The sequence below is a fragment of the Haemorhous mexicanus genome, chromosome 14 (assembly GCF_027477595.1).
Source record: "Haemorhous mexicanus isolate bHaeMex1 chromosome 14, bHaeMex1.pri, whole genome shotgun sequence".
Taxonomy (NCBI): domain Eukaryota; kingdom Metazoa; phylum Chordata; class Aves; order Passeriformes; family Fringillidae; genus Haemorhous; species Haemorhous mexicanus.
In genome coordinates this window covers 9,262,618-9,285,106 of record NC_082354.1, presented here as the reverse complement: position 1 = coordinate 9,285,106, position 22,489 = coordinate 9,262,618, and the positions used below count along the sequence as shown (strand labels likewise).

The following is a 22,489-nucleotide window of genomic DNA, read 5'->3' as shown; positions in this document are numbered from 1 at the left end:
GAGGTTCATGGCAGGTAACTGAATGCAGGTCTGGACTGAGGTGGTCCCAGAGTTTGCAGACACCTGATCACACAACCTGTAGTTGCATGGGCTGTCTGACACCACTCACAACTGAGTCCCAAAAAGTGCCACTGAGAGAGAGGAAGTGATCACCTTGGTTTAGTTCTGCTGAAACACAGTCCTGTGCTTTGCAAGAACTTGAAATAAGCCTGAAAACAGAGCTACTGCTAAACGAAGTAGCCTCTACCTATTTTTGCTGCCCTAGTCCACCCCCTCCTTTTGCCAGCAGCCAGAGTGAGAGACTGCTGACTGCTGCCAATGCCCCCATACCTGGCCACTTTAAAAATTTTATTGCAGATTCATTTTATACACTCCAAAATACTTCAACAGGCAGAATTTTTTATTTGTGGAAGGTCAGAAGTTAGTAATTCTCCTAATCCAAAGTGACTGTGTGGTAGCTGGCTGCCAAACTGTCAGCTTAAGCTATGAGACCAATGCCCTCATTCATAAATTTTTGGGATTTTGCTGTGAGCCATTCAGCATGCTGTGATACACTGTGTCCAGCTCCTCAGACTGAACTGGCATATTTGAAATAGTGACATTTCACAGGCTGCTCAACTCCTCTAGCTACCAAGACAAATGAGAGAATGACTCAATGTGTATTCTACTTATCATGTGCTTTAGATAAACTGAATTTAATATGATCTTTTCTAGAACTATTGCACGTAAGACTGCTGGGGAGTAAACAACAAAGTACCCAATGGATCACTCAGACAAGATGAAGTGTTTCAGTAAATCCAACCAGTTATATCAATTTGCCTTTTTTTTTTTTCAGACAGACACTTGCATCCTCTTACCAGCAAGGACAACACAGACTCCTTGTGTTCTTACCAGCTTCCTTCAGCCCCACCCACTCAACAGGACACTGGTGTCAGTGCACATTTAAATATGCAAAGACTCATTCTGCTGTACGTGCTACCCACCATAAATATGTGCAATAAAATGGTGAACTATAACACAGGGTGAAATTAGAGCAAACACTTTGTAGTACCTGCCTAACCTGATAGTAGTGAGTGCTCTTTGTATTTCACTGCATTTGAGGAACTGACAGTAATCATTATTTACAGTCTTCTGTTTCTCTAACTACATCCTTCTTAGTGTACTTTTTGGTTCAAGTGCACAGAAACAGACCTAATAAATAAATTACTACTTTGTAAATTATAACATCTCCAATCAAGACTTGTTGCCAGATAAGCAATCACTATATGAACACAAAAATGTATTTGTTTTGATAAAGTTCTTATTTTAGCAAACACTGTGGTATAGGAGGCTTGTTATGGAGCTGAGCAAGTTCAATGTAGAAAGGACAACTCACCTGCTCAGTCCCCAGAGCACACCTTCAGCTTTGTCTTAAAAGCAGGAGATTCACTTTTTTTCAGGCTAATCAGTACATTTTATCCTGAACCACAAAGGATAGGTCTTATGTTATGGCAGAGCATCTCCTATAAAAATTCAAGCACGAGCATCAACTGGTGTGCCCAGTGGGTGCTGTGGAGAACACAGAGATGGTGGAATGAAGGACACCAGGCTCCTCCAGAGCCTACACCAGGCTCGTGGTGACAGCTGCCTGCATTGGGCAGACTCACACAGTTTGCAGCTGGGGGCCTTGCCTTGCCACAGCAGGACTTGGACAAGCTGAAAAACAATCACAGGAAAAGCTAACAGATAGAAACACTGCTGTACTGATGTCTGTAAAAGCATCTGTGCAGCTGAGGGACAGAAAGAATTCACTTGCACTAGCAGACTGTTAAAGCAAACTTAACACAAGTGTTAAGGCTGTGCTTACCATGGTACATGACAGATTTTCTGGCAGCTTTGAAAGAAGTGCCTTAGGGCACACAGGTGCCCTGAAGAAATCAGTTATTTGATTTACATTTCTTTTCCAAGAACCTGAACTGGGAAATACCAAATAAATATGCTTATAAACTACCAACACAGAAGAGAATTTTCTCTTCGTGGTATTACATGTTCAATATTATAACTTTTTCAGTTCCTCTCTATGCCAATGTTTGTTTGGTTTATTTTCCTGTGAGCAGGACTTCTGCAAATAAGGCCCTTATAAAAGCTTAAGGGTGACTTACCAAGAAGGGCAGTTACACAGCTATTTTAGGGGCTACTCTGACAATGAGCTGAGTAGGTGGATACAAGGGATGTATAAATTACAGCAGTGACAAGGTGAGCAGAGACATGGCTGAAAACACAACTATTTGGGGATGGGAGGAAATACTTCAGGAAATAAGCAGCAGCATGTGGATGGTTTGACTTTTTTGAGTCGGGATGTCTGAAAGTCAAAAATTTCAGCACAGAAATTAAAGTGTTCAAGCTCTCGGTCCCCAATAAACCCAATCCATGTCAGACCACATGTGGGTGTGTAGTGGGCACTGCTGACAGCACCAGAGCCCAGTCTTGCACCCACAGCACACTCAGACTGCCATGCAGCAGTCAGTAAGAACCTTAGTAAAGGCACTACTGGTACTCCAGTTACTTCTCTCAAGTTACACAAACTCCCAAACTAGCAGCTGTATAAACTGGATACTGAACCACTGAAACTGAGCCACTGCATATACAGAGGAAAACCTCAGTGAAGGTGGGGTGCAGGATGCACCTCTTGTAGCCTATAATGTGCCAAAAACAGTTTAAAAAAGCACCATCCTTTCACGTTACTTCAATCTACTTCTCTGTCTCCTAGAATGTGTCACACTTACTAAGCACAATTTAAATTAAAATGTTATGCTGTTGGGTGAAGCACATTGCCAAGTGGAACAAAGATCAGAGATTATACTAATACTACTTTCCCTTTAAAACAGGTTGCACTGTCTTGTAAAATACCTTAAAAAACCCAAACAAAAACCAGGTCTGCTGGACAAATCTAAGAGCACTTTTCCCAAACATAATCATTACCTTAATGTCAAAACTTTTACATGTTGGCCAAGCTCATACTACAACAAAGGAAGGGGATAGGGTAAACATGTCATTAACATATTATAAATGAATGATTTTTAAAATATAAGTTTAATTTTTAAAAAAATTACCTTAAAACAAGCATTTCTGTAACTTCCTGGGTATTGCACACTTAGAATCTTATTTTTTGTAGTAAGGGGAGTTAGAACAGAACACCACCTCAATGTTATTAAAATGGTAATTTAAACATCTCTTAATTAGTACAAGCTGTAAGAGAACAAGCACTGGGATGTAATGTGCTATTTTAAGTCTGTCCTTGCAATGTTAATTTGTTTCTAATTTCACAGTCTTTCAAGTATACCTAGATTATTTTTTAAATTGTTACACATATTAATATTCTAACTGCCATTATACACCTATGCTATAAAATGTAGCATATATTGGGGTTTGGAAATAAGGGCACTTTCCCTGTACACTTACAAAAGTGATGAGCAAAAATCACGCAATGAGCTGCAGTATCATTACAGCTTCAAGTAAAACACATATGTATACAGGTCTTCTGCTCTGAGTTTTGACTTTTAAAGCTGTCATTGCCAGACCAATGAGTTTATAATAAGATCTTTAAAAGAAATATAAACTTGTTAACCTAAAAGGAAAGTTACAAGTATGTTTTTAAAAAAAAGATGCTCTACTGATGAAGCAGTAATGCACTATAGGGAATCAACAGTCATATCAATATACATGGAAGGAAATCCTACAAACCCTAGTACATTAGTTTTTGTCCTCACAGAACAGTGGTATTCAAGTATAACAGATTTAAGAGTCTCGGATTTAAAGTGATAACTAAGGTTCCACCTTGGATCACTTTAAATCCGAGACTCTTAATTCTGTGATAATTGGTAGATCACTTTATCTCTACCTTGGAGATAAAGATATCTCACCTTAAAGCCTGGTGAACTCCCAGATGTACAACAGCCCTTGATTTAGTATTAACTGTACTATAAAACCCATGTAAAAATGTATTAAAAAAAAAAAATTCTCAGCATCTAGGATTCCTTAAAACCACTTTATTGAGGTGAAAAGTACCCTTTAATTTCAGGGGCAAGTCCAAGTGCCTAGTTCTATCTGAATCAAAAAAAAAAAAAAAAGGAAAACAATTCCTCACATCCTTCACATTACATAGCTGTTACTCCAAAGGTAAAGCAAACAAACTGCACACTGACTTTCTGAAGCAGCAGCATTTGCTCCGACCTCACATCCATCCTAAGCAACTCACGCACTCAAACTTTAAAATTCATCCATTATACAAACTGACAATCTGGCAACATATTGGCTGAAGGAAAACACTTCCCACTCCTCCCAGTCCCATGCTCACAGTCATCTTTCCTTGCTTGTTCTGCTCTTCCATTTCCCAACACTGCCTGTGCTATTTATTTCCTTACTAAAAATTTGTTCAATTTGCCTTTGAGTTTTCTGCTATATTTGGGATCATCATAAATAACTCTCCAGACAATTGTACCATCAGGCCTCACACTCACACACTCTTTGTAACAAAGCTCCACAAGCTCAAGGCCTTATCCAACCTGGCTTTGGACATTGCCAGGATTGGGGCATCCACAGCCCTCCTGAGCAACCTGTGCCAGCATCTCACCATCCTCACAGTAAAAAAGAAGTTGATGCCAGCCCCAGATCAGTTCTGACTGAGAAGCTACTCTGGGCTGTGGCAGCACAGGTCAGCAGCAGCACAGTAACCTGCAGAGGAGACAGGCTCCCTATCTAGGGCAACAACAGCACAAGGAATTTCCACTCCCACCACTCATTCCTAACCTCTGTCTCACACACCTGGTCAGGTAAGTAATGTTATGAACACCTGGCACACAATGGAAGCTGTATCTTGATTATGAGTGCACTTCATATGCAGTGCTAGGCAGGAACTGATAGCCCTGATAAGAAATGGGGCAGGCACAGCAGAGTGCTGTAGTTTATTTACCTTCTGCCCAACCATTTCTGTTGATCCCAATGCAGATCACACTAGGTACAACTTTGTGCAGAGAAGGAAACTGAAACCACAGCTCCTAGGCAATGCTGGCCACTGGCCAAATCTTTTTCCAAACAGTGTCTTTTAGGTCATGTCCACACAAAACCAGCAAAACCAACTCACAGCTCCAGCATGTCCAGGACTAAGGCAAGGTCCTCCCCATGCACCGCTTAGACCACAGAGCAGTCTGACAAAGGGCCTTGGTGCTGTCAGGCTCCACAGGTGTAGGAGAAACCTGTCACACCACCTGAGTGTGTGCCTTACCTTCAGAGCAACACAGGTCACTCTGAGAGAGAGGCCACAGAAAGAACACCCAGTGCTGCACTCATTGTTTGCATGTGCCTACCGACAGAGCTCAGCATTTAGAAGAAACAGACAGCTTCTAGGAGCATCAGCAGATTACAGGCAATCCTAACTTCCCTCCCCCACACTCAACCAAAAAACCAATAATAATTCCTATCCACTGTAAACATAGCTCTACCAGCAGAGGAGAAAAACTTTCTTAAGCCCTCTCTTCCATATAGCTAGTCTATTCCAAATGGAAATGTGAAGGGCAGTAATCCCAGTTACAGGGAGGAGAGGAGGAGACTTTGGAATAAAGATGAACACCAAAGCAGTCACTCTGCAGCTGCCCCAGAAGGCAGTAAAATTAAATAGTATTGACAACTTTTGAGATAAGCCTTCCACAAAAAGGCTGAAGACATTGCACCATCTAAATAACAATCCAATCTATGGACAAACAGAAAGAAACCAAAAATTCTGTTTCTCAGGAAATTGCTTTCCTCCTTCCATTCAGCTTCCTTCTCTCCTGAGAAAACAATGTCCTGAAGCACAGTAGCCACATGCTTATTTGAGTATACTACGAAATTTCCCTTAATGATTAACTCCAACTCTTTTTCAGTTTAAGCAATGCCTTACTCAGAAGGCATTATAAGTGCTCTTATAAAAGAGCACTCATTCATCTGTCATGTTAACTACCTAACTCTATTTATCATTAACTTCAATATATTTTGCATGTTTACTTGGCTCAGGCTACTGTTTGGCATTTAATATGAGTACTAAATTCATTTACAACAGTGTAATAGGCTGCACCTATTTTACTAGATATAGATCATAACATCACCTGGCATACCTGTATGCAAAGCCTTGCCTTAGTAGTTTGTTAGGAAGTGGCTTCTCTATTTTTATAAAAGGGCTGAAGCATCACCCTTGCATTAGAAGAAGGTGTCACCTGCTGAACTCTGCTAATTCATTATGCTGAAAGTTTATAGCTGCTGCTGTTGGATTATTCAATAGGCAGCCAATGGGCAGCACCACCACTGGCAGTGCATTTTCCAGAGGGCATTAAAGGTAACACATGAGCTAACTGTGCATGAAATGCAAACACCTAAATAATGAACACTTCCTGAAACCCCCCACCACAGCAGGGTCTGGGGGGAAACTGTCTGTTTCAAGTTTATACAATTCCGTAATTTAAGACACAATGAAGGGGGAACTGGTAAATACAAAGAACTGAGAGCTATGCTAAATATGCATTAAATAGTTTCCAATATAACTTTTATGAGGAAATATTTAAGGCTTCTGTAGAATTGTATTAAAATTCAAACTTTGTATCCATGCAAAAAGAGCAGAAGAAATAAAAATGAAACCTGTCATCCTGTCAGAGACTGCAGAACTTTGCTACCTGTTTTTTAATTGGGTGAAAAGACTGAAGACATCAAAATCTTTATCATATCTTACAAAAAAAAGAAAATCCATGTCTTCAGTCATTGCAGTTAGTCTGAGATGACAAATTCCAAAGATTCAAAAAGCAGTACTTATAGAAAAAACATCGTATGTTTCTAAGGTCTATCTGCAGCTTTATTTGCTCATTTTTGCCCTTGAAATTGGCAAGGCTACAACTGCAAGTTTGTCTATAACAGTAAATGACAACACACATCATATTATTTTCTGCAACAATCTAAGATGCAAAGAGGACCAATAGAGGATACAAGCAAGGACCAACATTATCCTTAACCTGACAATCATCTTTTACCATCATCAGGGACTTCAACTGTCCATTTACTTTCTATAAAACATTCCTCAACACCCAAGCTCTCTGTAACCTCCATCCATATTTACTGAACATCCTCACTGAAAGGTTTTGTACTATCACTCCTTTTTTTCCTAACATAAATGTTTCATATTTCATTTTTTCCCAAATATTATATGTTATAAAGGTATATGCTACAATTATTTCATTAAGGGACTGGGCAAACAGCAGCTCTGGATCAGGAGAGGCGCAGCCAGGGCAGCGGAGTCAGGTACTGCACATGCACTTGCTTTTCAAGTAAGTTTCAGGAATCCACAAAAGGGATGTTCTAGAACACCAAAAAGCAAAATCTATCACAGAGGAACACGACAACAAAAATATTCAGCTAGTTTCTTGCTTTCCTCTGACAGGTGCTTTTGTGACGTGGAGCAGGGAAGCATGCGCTGAGCGGTGAATCGCCTCTCCTCATCAGCATCAGCCCATCTCCCGAGCCCAGCCTCCTTCCCCGCATCCAGGCGGGGGGCGGGGGGCTCCAAGGGCCGGGGGCTCCGGGGGAGGCCAGAGCACCGCCGAAGCACCGGGCAGGGCCCAGGCAGAGGCCGGGGATGAGCTCCCGCCCGGCGCGGAGCCGGGAAGGGGCGGGCGGGGGGTCCGGCTGCCGGCGGGAGCGACCGCGCTCGGCCCCGCGGGCTGCGGGCGTGACGGGGAACGGCGAGATGCGCCAGCGCTGCCCCGGAGCGGCGGAAGACCCGCAGCGGAGCCGCGGCCCGGGGCGGTGCTGGGGCGGGCAGGGGCACTTCCCGCCCGGCTTCACGGAGGGCCGCCTGCCCGCCCCCCCCCCCTCGGCACTTCCAGGAGGCCTTTCCGCGCCGCCACCTGTTCCGGGCAGCGGCCGAGGCAGCTCCTGCCCGCCCGTACCGGAGTTCCGAGCCCCGGCGCATCCTCTCGGCCCGGCCCCGCCGAGCCACGGCCGCGGGGACGGACCTGACCCCACGTAACCCCGCTCCTTCCCCGGCTAACCCGGCCGCCTCCGCCCCGACGGGAGCCCCGCGAGCCGCCGGGCCGGAGGCAGCGCCGGCCCCGCAACCCCTCTTCGTGAGCGGGACGACCCTCCCGCCCCTCGCCGCTCTCCAGATGCTGCCAGTGGCAGCAAAGCGGGCGACACCAGCTCCGCCTCGTCCCATCTCAGCCCATTGCATCGCATCCCATTCCATCCCCGCTGCGCAGAGCCCGCACTCACCGTGCCCAGCCCCGGCGCTGCCGGCGGAGATCAGAGCGCTACCGGCAGCGGTACCGGCTGCTAAAATGGCTGAGGGCACGGGGGAGGAGCGAGCCCCGCGCCGCCGCCGCCGGGGCCGCCCAGTCCTCCCTCCCTCGTTTCGCTAGCGTGACGCGCTGGGGAAGGGGCGGAGGCGGCCGCGGGCCCGATCTGGAGACCCGGTCAGTGCTGCCGCCGCGTCCCGAGGTGACCCCGGGATTCGCAGGCTCGGTGAGCGCAGCCCTTCTGCGGGGCTTGTCACAGTTCCGCTGAGGCTGATGAGCAGGCCGCGGGGCAGGCCGACCTGCGGGCACACGGCAAAAGCCACGCCAGGAGCCCCAGCCCCGACCCCCGGGCACAGCCTCCCCGGCAGGCTCCCGCTGCAAGCAGCAAGGCCGCCAGTCCGGATCTTACAGGCTGGAACAGACAGCTCAGATGTTTATACCCCGGTTTTGGCTCCTGACAATCTGGAGACCACCAGGCCCAGTCGGAGGCCCCTTTTGTCTTTATTCAGAACACAAGGAACGGGTTTCAGCAGCAGTGCTGACGAGAGCGACTGGGATTACTCACAGTGTGGTTCAAAAAGCCAGAGGCTACAAATATCCCCATGATTCATGCAAGAGTTTGCCAGATGGTTTTAGTTGTTTTGGAGTCTGAGGCTTCTTCAGAAGAGAACTGGCATAAAATAACTTGCTTTTGACAACACCACTTCTTAATAGTGTAGGGGAAGAGGAAACATTTGGTGCTCCATCTATGTGGTACAGAAGTCCAGCAGGATCCTCCCCCGCCCCATATGGAGTGGGACAGAGTGTGAAAAAACAAAATTGGCATATATTACATAGCCATTGCTATATTTGGTAATAGGTTTGCTTCCATAAAAGACAGCACCTCGCAGGAGGCTAAAAGGTTCTGGCAACAACCGCACATGCAATGTGGATGTTATATTTAATAATTCCCAGAGAAGCAAAATGCACATCACTTCCTTGGATAGAGGCTGAACTGAATCACTGTGTGGGTTTTGCTCTGCTTGGACTATATGACATTTGGGGCAGTCTGTTATACTCTCACTTTGTTCTAATTTGTTGCAAACCCCATTTGGAAACCCCAGGTTTTTCTTGATGTCACATCATCACTAATAAGAGAACCTGGATTGCACAAGATGCCCAAAGGCATATATGTTTCATGCAGATTACTTTTTTGATCTAACCTCCCTAAATACTTAGAAAAGGTTGGGCAAACCAACTTGCCACAATTTTTTTTTCCAGCTAGAACACTGACACAGCTTCTTTTCTAAAGCTTTGTCATGAACAGTAAATACACAAGAAAATCTACTTGTAATTTATTCCAGCTATTTTGTACTTCTTGCACTATTAGATTTTGAATTAAGTGAGTACAGATTTACCTTGATGTATCCTGCTGGTGGGTAAGGAAGCATGTCTTGTGCCTAAGTCACCTAAAGCACTGGAATGACCACAGTGGATGAGAGCAATGCCTGAGGTAGAACACAATGCTGTTCTCAACAGTGGCTGGTCATCTCCTGGAAAGATGAGGACTTTTGCAGCTTCATGACCTTTAGCTAGAAGTAGCCTGTATCTGATCTTGATAGACAATGGAAAAGAAATCCAATTGCTTTCTTAGTCCTCTGAGCTTCCAGCATCTACAGCTTGATGTCGTTGCACAGTCTAACTTCATGCTGGGGGGAAATCCCTTCTGTATGTTCCGTGCCTTCCGTCTGGTATTTCCATATGATGTCCTCTGACTTTTGCATTAGTTAACCATTCTCTCTTACCTCTCTCCATGCCACTCCTTGTTTTACAGATTTGTAACACAGATTCCTTGCACTACTACTGTACTCATCTCTCTTCTAGGCTGACAGGTCTCACATTTTCCAGGTGCAGCTTCATAGTACCTCCAACAAGTCGGAGCTTCCATCTCTCTACTGCAGACTGCATGTCCTTGCTGCCACCTGGATTCCAGGTGCTTCAGGTTGTGCACTTCTGCTGAGTGTAACTCTTCTCTCTCCTCTCCTCTCCTTTTATGCCCTCCCTGCTGGAGATCTCACCAAGCCATGGGACCACTTCGTCAACCTCTTCTTGGCCCTGGACAAGCTGGCCCTGTGTGCCACAGCAAGAGGCTCTGTGGGGAGCCCCAGTGTCTGCAGGGTTTGTCCACTCATGTCCCCAGACCAGGCACCACTGGCTGACATCCATGCCTCAGTGGTGTTCTTGGGGATGCTCAACAAAATACTTTGTCTGTTTCAAAAGGATGAACATCTAGGTCAAACTAATAATTTCAGCAAAGTTGAAAACAAATTTTTGTTAATTACAATTAAGGAAAAAAATATAACCTGTCAGGTTATCATTAGAATAACGAGTCCTAAAATTATACTTACTACAGACAGGGTGAAGAGTCAAATACACCTCGTTTTGTGGAGGCTTTAGAAAGAGCAGCATGGGAAACCTTTCGTGCAGCTACAGGTATGCAAATACCTGCCTGATTTTCATAGGATTTACTGATATAGAATATGCTCTCTTGTTTGTCATAAGATACATTTCCATTTAAACCAGTTCTTTGAAAGACGCCAAACATTCTGTTTTGAAAACAAAGCAGAAATGGATTTACTTGCTCTTTATAAATAAAGCTGTGGTCAACTAGTAATTCCCTGAGGATGTGTGATACTTCCAAAGGTTTTAAAACAGGAAGATAATACAAGGAACCTAATGGTCAGGAAGCTGACATTCACTACAAGATGTGTAAAATGTCTTTGCAAACTTTTAGAGGAGTATTTAAAAAAAAATTAAAATTATCTTTATGTAACAAAATGTCGCAGTATCCTCAAAATCAAATCTGACTGAAAGGATTTTCCTTGTCTCTCATGTTGCAACTCCTTTGTATCTTTCCAGTAAGAAATACTCACTGAAGATCCCTGTGGGATGTGACGAGTGTAACAGCCCTTCCCAGACAGTGAAGTCACTTTGTACTGACACTGATTTTCAGCCTTAACACAGAGGTTAAAAGAAGAGAAAGGGATCTTGAGGAGAGGCTGAAGCCAAGGCCTCTGGTTTTCACCGAGGATTCAGTGCAAGCTTGGAAAGAGTAAAGAGCTTCTCACCTCATTCCTGATATCAGCAAAAGGATTGCATAATCTTAGCACTTCTAGTCTTAAGTAATAAATCAATATCTGGAGCCTTGTGGGTTGTTTATTTATATTAGGACAAGTGACTGATTAAATCAACTATTTCCTAAATACAATCCTGTTTGTCTTCACAGACTGTACAGTTGGAATCAAAACAACAGAAAACAAAATTTGTGCACAAACATGGCCATTTTGGAGCAAGCATTCTCCCAAAAAAGTTGCCTGAGTTTCATCTCAGGCTGGTGACCTTTTAGTGTGCCCCTTTTTGCACACTGGACCTCCACATGAATTCTGCCCATCGAGAGTAATGGACTTTTGTTTACTCCAGACCTTTTTAAACTGACTCTTGTGTTTTAAAAGAAACAAAACCAACATAGCAGTCAGTCATATACATTTGATGACACAAAGGCTTACTGATATCTCCAAGTAAGTGCAGTCCAAGGGGGAATTTCCAGTAGGGGGAACTGAAGGATGGCTGTGAATAAAAAGCAGCATTTTAAGAGAAGGGGCTGCTACCAAACATAGGAATTGTTTTGGTTTTTGATGGTTTTTGTTCAAGACAGTTCCGTTCCTCCCTTAGTCATATATTGGAAACTAGATTTAAAAACTAACTGCAAATCTTTTTATAATGGTTGTCAAAGAATAACAAATTTCTATATTTTTATAAGAAAAACAAAAACCCTTTATTGCATCTCCAACCATAATACTGGGCCTTTGGGGGAAGGAGCAGGAGGAACGTAGAGACAAAGTCTGATAGGTTCTCTGAAGAAAAAACCTGCAATCAGTTTTTTTCCCCCTCATGTACCCAAATAGGACTTCTCACTTTGAGTCATTGTGCAGAAAAATGAACAGCAGCTTGCAAGCACTGAACAAATACTTGCATTACATAGTTAAATAATTGGTTTGAGCCCTGTTCCATGCGTGAAACAGAAACATGTACCTGCTTGCAGACATAACATTTGTATTTTGCAAAACCAACAGCTTCAATACCTGCCCAGATGTGTGCAGAGGTTAAAGCTACTTTGCTTTTCAGAAGTAATTCCTGACAGTAACACTCTGCTTAGGCTTCAAGACACCAGAGCAATGGCAGCACACATGTTCTGGTTTACTCTTTTCCCTGATTCTTTCCTCCAAGTGGCCCCTAGTTACTTACAATCTTGGGTGAAATCAGCACTCACAGGCAGTTCCATTGTTTGAGTCACACACTGCACAAAGCCAAAGGAGAATGTAGTTTCAGTGTTCTCTTACTGCCCAGTTTATCACAAAACTGAAAAGCCCTACCTGAAGCACAGCCTTAAAATATTAGATCAAAAATAGGATGCAGTGTTGGACCAGGAATTCCTGACTGAAGGATATACATTTTAAGAAAGGAAAGCAGTATTGACAGATTTCTGATATATATCACATGAAATCTAGGGAAAGATGTGGAACTCTAAAATTAATGTTGTTGGTGCCAACAGTTACGTGTCTTATTGGCAGAACAATCAGTAGATCACCATAGAAAACAAAACACCTTAAAGTTGACTTCAGAGGAAACTTTGAACAGCCATTGCAGAAAAAGATTGAATTGTTAGCACATAGTGAAATATGTTTGATGCTGCCTAGAGACATTCACAAGAAAGAAAATTAATTGCTATGGAAATAAAATGTTTTATTTAATTTTTTACAAGATCCAGTTTAAAGTGCATAACCCCAGCTAACAGTAGCCACAACAGGCCAGCCATACTACAGAGCCCATGAGATTAGGATACATTATGGCTAAAAATAAGGCTAAAAATGGTTTTCTTTCAGCATCTCTGTATTCTTCTCACCAGGATCTCTTGAGTCATATAGTTTCCTTTAAAGGAATCATAGCATTTTAAATATGGTGCCCTAATTTAGTATGAAACCATTTGGGGAATTCATTAGAGAACAAACACTAGACTTCAGTGAGGACCTTGACCTCTATAGTTTTTCTGTTTACATATGTGATGGCAGAAGATTTTGACAGGAGCAGCAAGGCCAGATCCAAATTGATATTTTTTCCCACAATTGTTTTTTTTATTTAGAACCTAAATAGAAAAAAAAGTTACTTGTTCACCTTAACTTTGCTCCAAGTTATCATTTGAGCTCAATTTTTTTAAAGATACAATACTCCATTTTAAAAGGTAGCAGTAGTCCTAAGCATGTGTGTTTGTGGGTTGGCTTCTGCTTCAGCTGCATTTCTGAGGAACAGAGAACAGGGAAGAACAAACAATATCCTCTGTGGTGCTCCTGTACATGTTGTTCTCACAGGGAGCAGTTGCACGTGCATGGATTCCTCCGAATTTGCACAATTGAGAAGTAATGTTGGTAAGGGTAGAATGACTCAACTTACTGCTTATCTGTTTGTAGCCATTCCTATAAGCCTTGGGGGCAAATACATCAGTAGATTGCATGAAGGGCAGATATCATCTTGTGTGCAAACTGTACTTTGGTGCAGAAAGGAGTAGTTAATTAATTTTAGAGTAACTGGCTTCCTATATAACAATTTACCTATTACACAAAGATTAAATGGTGTGTTTCTTTGGGCTTTGATATTTCATTTCTTAAAGTGAAAAACCAAATCAACATATATTCCTTAACATTGAGACACTGAGCTCTTTTCTATACATAATAATATAAAAATCTAAGAGAAAATCCTAAAAATTATTTGGTGATAGACTGGCAATCTACTTAAATGCAAGCCTTAAAAAACCTTCTTGTTATTGTGAACTGTGTTGTGTGATTTTATTTAACAACATGTAAATGTTCCTCTTGGAACATGTGTTTCTATGGTTGTAAATCCCTATAAAATCAGTACAAACTAATCCTGCTTTCATCAGGTTTCTTCTTGTTTCAGAGACTGCTGTGCCCAGAGGGTAAAATTATGGAGTGGCAACACAGAACTCTAGCCCAAGGACAAAAGTATTGCATATGCTTTAAAGCAAGTAGGTAGCCTTCAGGTACTAAAATACTCTGTGCATCCTGTCTCAATTCCAGCAAGCTGCCAGTCTGCCCTGACATGCTCCAGGAGTTTTGTTTCAGCCTGCTCCTGAAATGGTAAGGGAGCACTTACAAGACAGTCTTGCACCTTCCATTCTTTAATGATTTACAAGACACTGCACCTCTAAGAATTTCATTTACCCAGCTTGTCAAAAAGTCAGGATTTTCCTGGAATTCAAATTGTATTCTTTTAATTCTGTCTTCGCAGCAAAGCTCTCAGTCAGCTTGTTTTTCTAGCATAACCCCTTTCTTCAGAGGCTGATTGATCACCACACTGTTTCCCATCAGCCCAACATAATGATCTCCATAGCACTGGGGAACATTGAAAAAGGAACGCAAATTCCAGGAGAAATGTCTTTTAAAATGTAATTTATGGACAGTTTTCTGTAGTGGTACAGACCTCTTCAGCAATTTTGGCTATTACACTGAACAGTTTAAGAAAGGTGTATGATTATTTGGTCACCTTTTACAGACCTTTTAGGAGTCACCATAAAACATTCCCCACATACACTTTTACCTCTCTCATCCATTTAGGTCTGTATAAGCTCTTGCTTGCAAGGACAAAGATGCCAGAATAACAAGTTTCTACATTCTTAATAGCATTCTTCAGTCAACAAGTCATTTCCTTTGCATAGTAACTTCATTGCCAAAATCTTTTGGGTCTAAATTGGTCTGTTTCCATTCGTAATATCTGTGGTACACAAAACATTTGTCCATGAAAAAAACAGAAATGTCAAATAAAGATGGAAGTGCAGGTCAAAGTACAAAAAAGATATTTAAATTCTTACCTTTTAAAGTTCTTTCTGTGAGATGGAGGATTTGACTCAGCACTCAGATCTGTAAAGTAAAAGCATTTGTAATGAAGAGTCCAGATGAAAGTCAGTCTATAATACTGTGGTAAAGTTAACAGAATTCTGACTCTTATATGCTTGCACTTGTAACATTGACTTCCCTTTTGGCAGCAAAATAAAAGAGAATTCTACTTGCACAATCAGTTTGTCAGATCAGTGGCTGCTACCTACTTGTACTCGTTGTTCCTCAGGTTTACAATTAACGTCACGTATGCAAGAAATAGTCATGGAATATACTTCATTTACACAATACTTCCAATGACTGTGCTTTTGTTTCTGTCAGTATTCTATTACAAGTTAATTCTTGGAGTCAGTTATTGAATTTATTCACATGACCATGTATGCAAATTGTTTGCAAAAAATAATTCTTATTGTTGTAGTAACTACAGAAGAAGCAAATGCTTGTGAATGAAGCCTAGTTCTGAAATCCACAGGCCCTGGGGCTGGGGAGGGGAATGACTGCACTGTGAGGTGTTCTCTGCCCCTGCTACTCTGTACTCAGGGTCCAACTCTGCCCAAAAGCAGACACCATCTCCCCCCCAAAACCCCACCTCCCGTTATCTGCCATGATATCTGGTTCCACAGGCCAGCCCAGGTATCAGTATTACACAGCTGACAAGTACCCTGATAACAGTTTCTTCTTGTTCAGATGAATAGTATCACTTACAGACCTATTTTCTTACCAGACAGTGATACTTAAGAAAGATGATGCTAGGGAGTTTCAGCTTTACCTCTGCTACCTAGATAATTCAACTCCTTCATTGGTATACAATGGAAGCATCCTCACATAAAAGACTTGTAGCAGCTCGAGAACATGAGAAGGCAGTGCAAAAATAGGCAGGGTAACAAAAGGTACATTATATCCACTGGACAAGCAGCCTGAGCAACTCCATCTCTTACCAAGTTTTAGATTATTATTTTTCATTACTTCATCTACCTGTATTATCAGGCCTAACAAGAGATGCCTTTCTTATCTCCTCATTATCAAGGATACAAACAGCAGTAGGGCTGGTTTTCCTTTAAATATTATTGATCAGCATTGACAATAACACCCTTCAGGAGAAAAGTCAGGAGCAGCCCAAGTGTCAGCCCAGGACACCAGAGCATAGCAGTGGCAGCACCTTCTCTCCCCTCACACACAAGTGAGGGTGAGTTCTGCCTGCAGAGGCTGCTCAGCAAACAGAACATGTGCAAAGTGTGTAGCACAGGACCAGTCCTAGTTCTCAGAATTTAAAGGGTTGCTGAAAGCAAAGCAGCTGTATGTGTCTTTCTAAGACATGTTTTCACACTGGACTTACGTATGTTACAGTAAGATCTTAACTCTCCAAATACCAGCTACATGTTGGGCCGGTATAATTAGTTCATTCCTTCTTATAAGCAAACTTCTCATATTAGAAAGGAATTCTATAATTTGGAGACAAACCACATAAGTTCACTCTTTCCCCTCTTTACCTCTGCTGTCTATCAAATTTTGTTTTATACAGAGAGAAATTGCACCCTACTTTCTAAGCATTTCCTTTAACTTTTGCTATTCATTTAATGCTAAAACTATCAATTAATTTCTGATTCTTGTTTCCAGTTTTCACTTTATTTTTTTACATAGGAAACCCAGCACAGGCTACCTCAATGCAAATTCCATTACCTTACGTCCCAGGTACAAAATTTAGGACCTTTCAGAGTTGATCTTGCAAATAGACATAATTAACCTGGGAAAGTTATCACACAAAACAAAGGAACAAGAACAGGTATTTCCACAAAAAAGACTCCATGAGAACTGCAACAGGCATTTAATGAGCTTCCACTTACTTTGGCAGCACAAGGCTCTGGGCTTACTTGGAGGCAGTCAACTTAGATGACTGAAGTCTTGTGAAATTAATCTCCATTATGACCCCACTGACTTCTCTGGTGCTACACTGGGCACAAGCTTAGCTCACATGCTATAAAAAGTGTTGGCATGAGCACAAGGGAGTTCAGTAAATTGTTAGAGGATTTTTGATGAACAGGTGGCTTAAACAGTTTTAAACCAACAACACAAGATTTTACTTTAGACTTATTATTTTTCTATGGTATAATTAAATGGCAATTCCTCCTAATACTGGATTTAAAAGTTTAAAATAAGCCATAATAAGCCATATTCAATATCTCAGGAGGTCTACAGTAATAATACCAGTTAAGCCTAATAACCACCTAAATCTGTAGGTCTAGGACATTCCCCTGGGTGTTCAGTGATAGTTCAGCCAAACACTGAAATGTCCCACTCAAGCAAATAAACAAATAGTTTAAGTAAATCAAGTTTAAAATGCCTGCCACCCAGGCTACACTTTTATCATTATTTTGCAAATCCAAAATAATGATAAATAAATGCTGTCAAGTTTTTATCTCATGATGAACATATTCCCAGAAGGATTCCTTTTTTTGTCCGTCCACAGGCCAGGTGAGGAAATGGAACAAGGATGTGTAACATTCAATGACAACATCATGGTTTTAAGGCCTGAAGATAGAATTGGTGCAAATCCATCTGGAGCTGATAAGAGTGCTTTCTAAGAATTATTATTCACCATATTTCAAAGCAAACTGCCCCGTTTGCAGAGAAGATATAAACCCCCTCTTCCTCCTTTCCCTAACACACCTTTTAAGGCTCAGAGAAGAGAGGAGGGTAAGAATTACATTTCAGGAATTAATTTTCAGAATGTGCTAGAGAATTTAACACCATTGTTTCTACAAGCTTTAGACTACTACACTCTACTCCTTACAATTTAACCAAAATATTTCAGATTATTCAGACCATTCAATATCCAAAAATACACTGTGGGAACCTCTTGCTTCTGCTAACAGGCAGATGTATTGGGGTGGCTGTGGAGCATTACTCAGGCAGGATTATGAAGAGTTTGACTTACTGCTGATTTTGACATTCTACTGGCTCAACTTGAATCTACACTACAGGTACCATCCCAAAGTGCCAGTGAGTTGTGCTGCTCACATAGTCTACTCATTTTATTTTCAAATTATCTCCTCTTGAACTGTTCTGCCTTTGTAATTATGGCAGTGACCAATGACTTCTTTGCTAAAAATCCCCTGTTTTCCAGACAGGAAAGCACAGTTTAATAGCAGTAACCATTCCAGCTCTGGAAGACTCTTCCTCCGAGTTGCAAACCAGGCAAAGCCAAGCAGGACCGGGGCTGCCACCTGCTGTGCAAGTTTTGTTCTCTGTTATGACAGGGAATAATTTTGTAACAAAAGGTTAATTGCAGAGCGCACAGGTCTAGCCTGCTTGCCTTCATAAGAAATGGTCTAGAGGAGAGGAATTTGGCACACGTGGAAATGGGGAGAATCACATCTTGAAGCACAGGTGTGTTCACTGGTGCACACTCACAGGGTGTCCAGGCAAGATCACAGCGGTAGGAGCCTCACCTGAGAGGGTCACACACACCTGCTCTGTGACATTAGTTCATGTGGGTACTGTCTACATGTGTTCAACACAATGTACTTCGACCTCTACAAAAGAAATATCTCAAAATACCAACTCCTGGGGGCATTTGAACTATTTCATACAGCACATGAATGAATGCATAAGGACTGTCTGCAGCCCTACAGATAATACAAACTTTCACAAATGTTCACCAAATTGCACTTGTCTGCTTGACTGATGATTTCTTTCCTGTTGGTTTGGGTTTGTTTTGTTTCAAGAAAAGCAGATTTTATATATATACCAAGTATTTTTAAAATATCCTTGTTTCACTTACATAGTTTACAGATCATAGAATTTCACTGCACTACAGAAATAGGAGAAAGCATGCACTAGTATTGTGGTGAATATTTTAAAGAATCCTTTAATGAGAAAACTGCACTTTATTCTGTTTGTGTGGCTGAACCTCTAGAATTTTCTTTGCTAATCTAGCAGCCATTTGTGCTCTTTGGACTTAATAGAACAGCAGCAAACAGATCTGAAAAACAGGAATAACCTGAAATGTTTCAAGCTGGAATATAATTTTGTTCTTCTTTCCCCCTTTTTTGGCTAATTTTTTCAATGACATGCTCCTGAAGCTCCTTTGAGCTTATGTGCCCACGCTACAGTTTCAGCTTATCTCTTTTTCTCTGTTTCTAGTAAAGGTTTTACATAAATAATTTGGGCACGTTTGTTCAGCATTAGTTAGAGTTTTAAACAGAAAAATCTGTTGCTGAGTCCATGTGATCTGCTGGGTAACAACCTGTACTGAGTACCACAGCACTGACCTCCCATCCAGGCAGGAAGGGATTGTGTCAGGGTTGGGACTGTGGAAGAAATCTTCCAAGTAATCAGCCACAGGAGAAAACTCAGCCCCCAGCTCTGAAGCATGTGAATACCATCAGCCAAGCTGTGAAAATGCTCACATGTACACAAGCCATGAATCCTGATAAATATAGAGAGCACTGTGGTAAATATTTTGAAGATTTATGAAAAAGCCTAAGAGGGGCTGAGCCATCTGGAAATCCAAGACCTGAAAAACTCTTTTGCATCCCCTGTTCTATTACTGGAAACTGTTAGCAACCATCCACTGATGTGGGATGGATAAAGGAGCCAATGGCTACATGATTCATCTGGATACCAAGATAAGAACATAAGAGGAGATATTTAATCTGCACAAGATATATATTTTCTTGTTTCCTTCAAACACAGTGCACTACATTGGCCTCAGCAAAGAACAACAAAAAACCCCTCTTATATATAAACATCACCTCCTTTACAACAAATGCAATCCTTACATATTTCAAGAAAACTTAGTTCAAGTTATTTATCACTAAATTTCAGTCCAGTGATTGTGCAGTTTAGAGCTAGTTCCTTTCTACCCCATCTCATCTGAGAACTACAAAACCTATTTCACTCTTTCAGGTCTAATATGAGAACACAATTCCTGCCTTCCTTCCTGCAAACACTGACTCCTTTTCCCAACCCTGTTCTATCAGAATGCTTGGTGTGCCCAGGCCCCAGCCAAGCTCCCAGTGACTACATGGCCATCATCCCTTTTGCAGAAACAGGCACATACTCTTGGAATTTAAAAGTAAAACTCCCTTATAGAAGAGTATTGTGTCTCATGCAGATGTGTAATATATTGTTGGAATAGAACTAGTTCAATTCATAGAAACAGAATCATAGAGTGGTCAGGGTTGGACTCTCCTTCCTTCTGCTAGACCAGGCTGCTGCATCCTCACAGGGAAGAATTTCTACTTAGGACCTAATCTAAACCAGCTCTTTTTCACTTTAAAGCCATTCTTCCTTGTCCTTTCACTCCATGCCCTTGTCAAAACTCCCTCTCCAGCACTCTTGGAGCCCCTTTAGGCAATGCAAGGTGCTCTAAGGCCTCCCTGGAGTCTTCTCTTGTCCAGACTGAGCAGTCCCAACTCTCTCAGACTGATTAATAGTAAATTGTCACTATTTCATTTCCTATGTGCAACATTCTCAAGAGATAAACCAACAAAACTTGTACTGCTACTGCTACTCTATTAGTTATAGAGCATTGGGATGAGAATTTCAGGGGGTGACCAACCACCAGAGGGCTCGCAGCTCCTTCCAGGCTGTTCAATGAAATGGTTAAACAGGACCGTGTCCCGCGTGAAGCTCCTGCTCTCTGTGGGATGCATTAGCTTGCCCAGAAAACATACCAGTAGACTACTTTTCCTCAATAACTTAGTAAGACACACTAAAGACATGCCTCACCATGGTCCTTACCACGGGCTGCAGGGGAATCTCTGCTCCAGCGCCTCCTTCTTCACCTTGGTGACCTTGGTGTCTGCAGTTGTTTCCTTCGCTTGTTCTTGCTCCTTTCTTCCACTGAGCTGCACAGGGGTTATTGCCCCTTCTGAAATCTGTTATCCCAGAGCTGTTGTCTCTGTTGGTGCTGGGCAGAGCCTCATCCAGCCGCTGGTCCATCCTGGAGCCAGCCAGTCTTGGCTCTGTTGGACATCAGGAAGCTTCTGGCAGCTTCTCAGAAGTCACTCCTGTAGCCCCCTTGACTACCCAAACCTTGTCATGCAAACCCAATACAAAGGTATAAGAGCAGCCTTTTGGTATTTTAAAGCATCTAATTTCAGGGGTTATATTCACAGAAATGTTCAAGTGTGTGACTGACACCTGTGCATGCTAATAAATGATGGGAGGGTCTAACAGAACCCAGGTTTGGCTCAGATATCTTTGCGAATTATGGACACTTCTTGATCACTCACTGTAAAGCTAAGGTATCCATCACCTCCTTCCCAAATATCACAAGACATTAAAATACACTGTGATAACACAATTATTTAACATAATAGACCTGACCACATAATATTCCATGATAGAATGGAATGGTACAAATTTCATACCATTTAATTAACCTGAGATTACACCATGTTATAGTTCTTCCCACCTTTCACATTGTTTCTGAGACTGCTGTTTCATTTGTTTTACATTATGTTAAATATAGCAGTTCCCTGACTCTGAACACCAAATATCACTGTGGTTTTAATAACAAAGGCAAATTCCACACAGAAGGTTAGGGAAGACACAATGTTCTGAACCCCTCAGGTTGAGGTTCATAACCAGTGACAGTGTCTCATAATCTGAAATTAATTCATTGTTTTAAAACTAAGAACTCAGTTGTAGCCAAAAGGGATTTCAGTAATTCATCATGGAGGCCAGTGTGCTCAATAAACTATAGCAAAACAGAACAAAAATAGAAAGCACACATTCTTCTGCCTTAATATCTATGTAGATTTAGAATGTACCTCCTACGTACACCAGTCACAGCTTAACTCAACTCTAACAACAATTAGAGACTGAGAAAAGTCTGTTAAGGCTCAGCTTCCAAGAGAAAGAGTTTGGATGGTCTTTGTAAAATGCCTTTTATTATACTCAGCAATAATATGGGGCTAGTACTGGACATAAAATAAAGCACATGCCTTGGAAACTGAAAAATGGCTGAACAACACAGGACACAAACACAAAAGGGAGTGTTCTAAGGCATAAATGTCTGGTTGCTGATGTGTGAAAAGAGCAGTCATCTTCTTTTTGTTCATTCTCAAGATACTTCAAGTTTAAGGAGAACATCTGGATAGAAGCTTTAGTTTTCTTAAGAACGTGTGTTTTATAGCAGATCCATTTTTTCAGACTCAACAAAAATATATTTTCCTAAGCTCCAAACAACTTCAGAGACTGTGTTTACTCATATAGAATAAGAAACTACAAAGAAATATT

At 41.8% G+C, this 22,489-nt stretch overlaps 1 protein-coding gene and 1 long non-coding RNA gene across 12 annotated transcripts in view; one reads left to right on the top strand and one right to left on the bottom strand.

The window, feature by feature from the left end:
* Window positions 1-15,337, bottom strand: part of ACSL4 (acyl-CoA synthetase long chain family member 4) — a 43,872-nt gene extending 28,535 nt beyond the window's left edge. For 3 of the 10 annotated variants that reach the window (XM_059859397.1, XM_059859400.1, XM_059859404.1), the window contains exon 1: window positions 8,272-8,411. The gene's annotated coding sequence lies outside the window, so the exon portion shown is untranslated. Of the gene's footprint in view, window positions 1-8,271; window positions 8,412-15,216 lie in introns of those variants that run through there. The other 7 variants (XM_059859398.1, XM_059859406.1, XM_059859401.1 and 4 more) reach the window with 7 other exon arrangements.
* LOC132333877 (uncharacterized) lies at window positions 8,405-11,510 on the top strand. Of its 2 annotated transcripts, none has more exons than XR_009488278.1 (3): window positions 8,405-8,471; window positions 10,687-10,766; window positions 11,193-11,510. It is a non-coding gene; the product is annotated as an uncharacterized LOC132333877 (long non-coding RNA). The 2 variants fall into 2 exon arrangements; XR_009488277.1 differs by having other exon boundaries at window positions 8,412-8,520.
* Window positions 15,338-22,489: the final 7,152 nt, after the last annotated feature.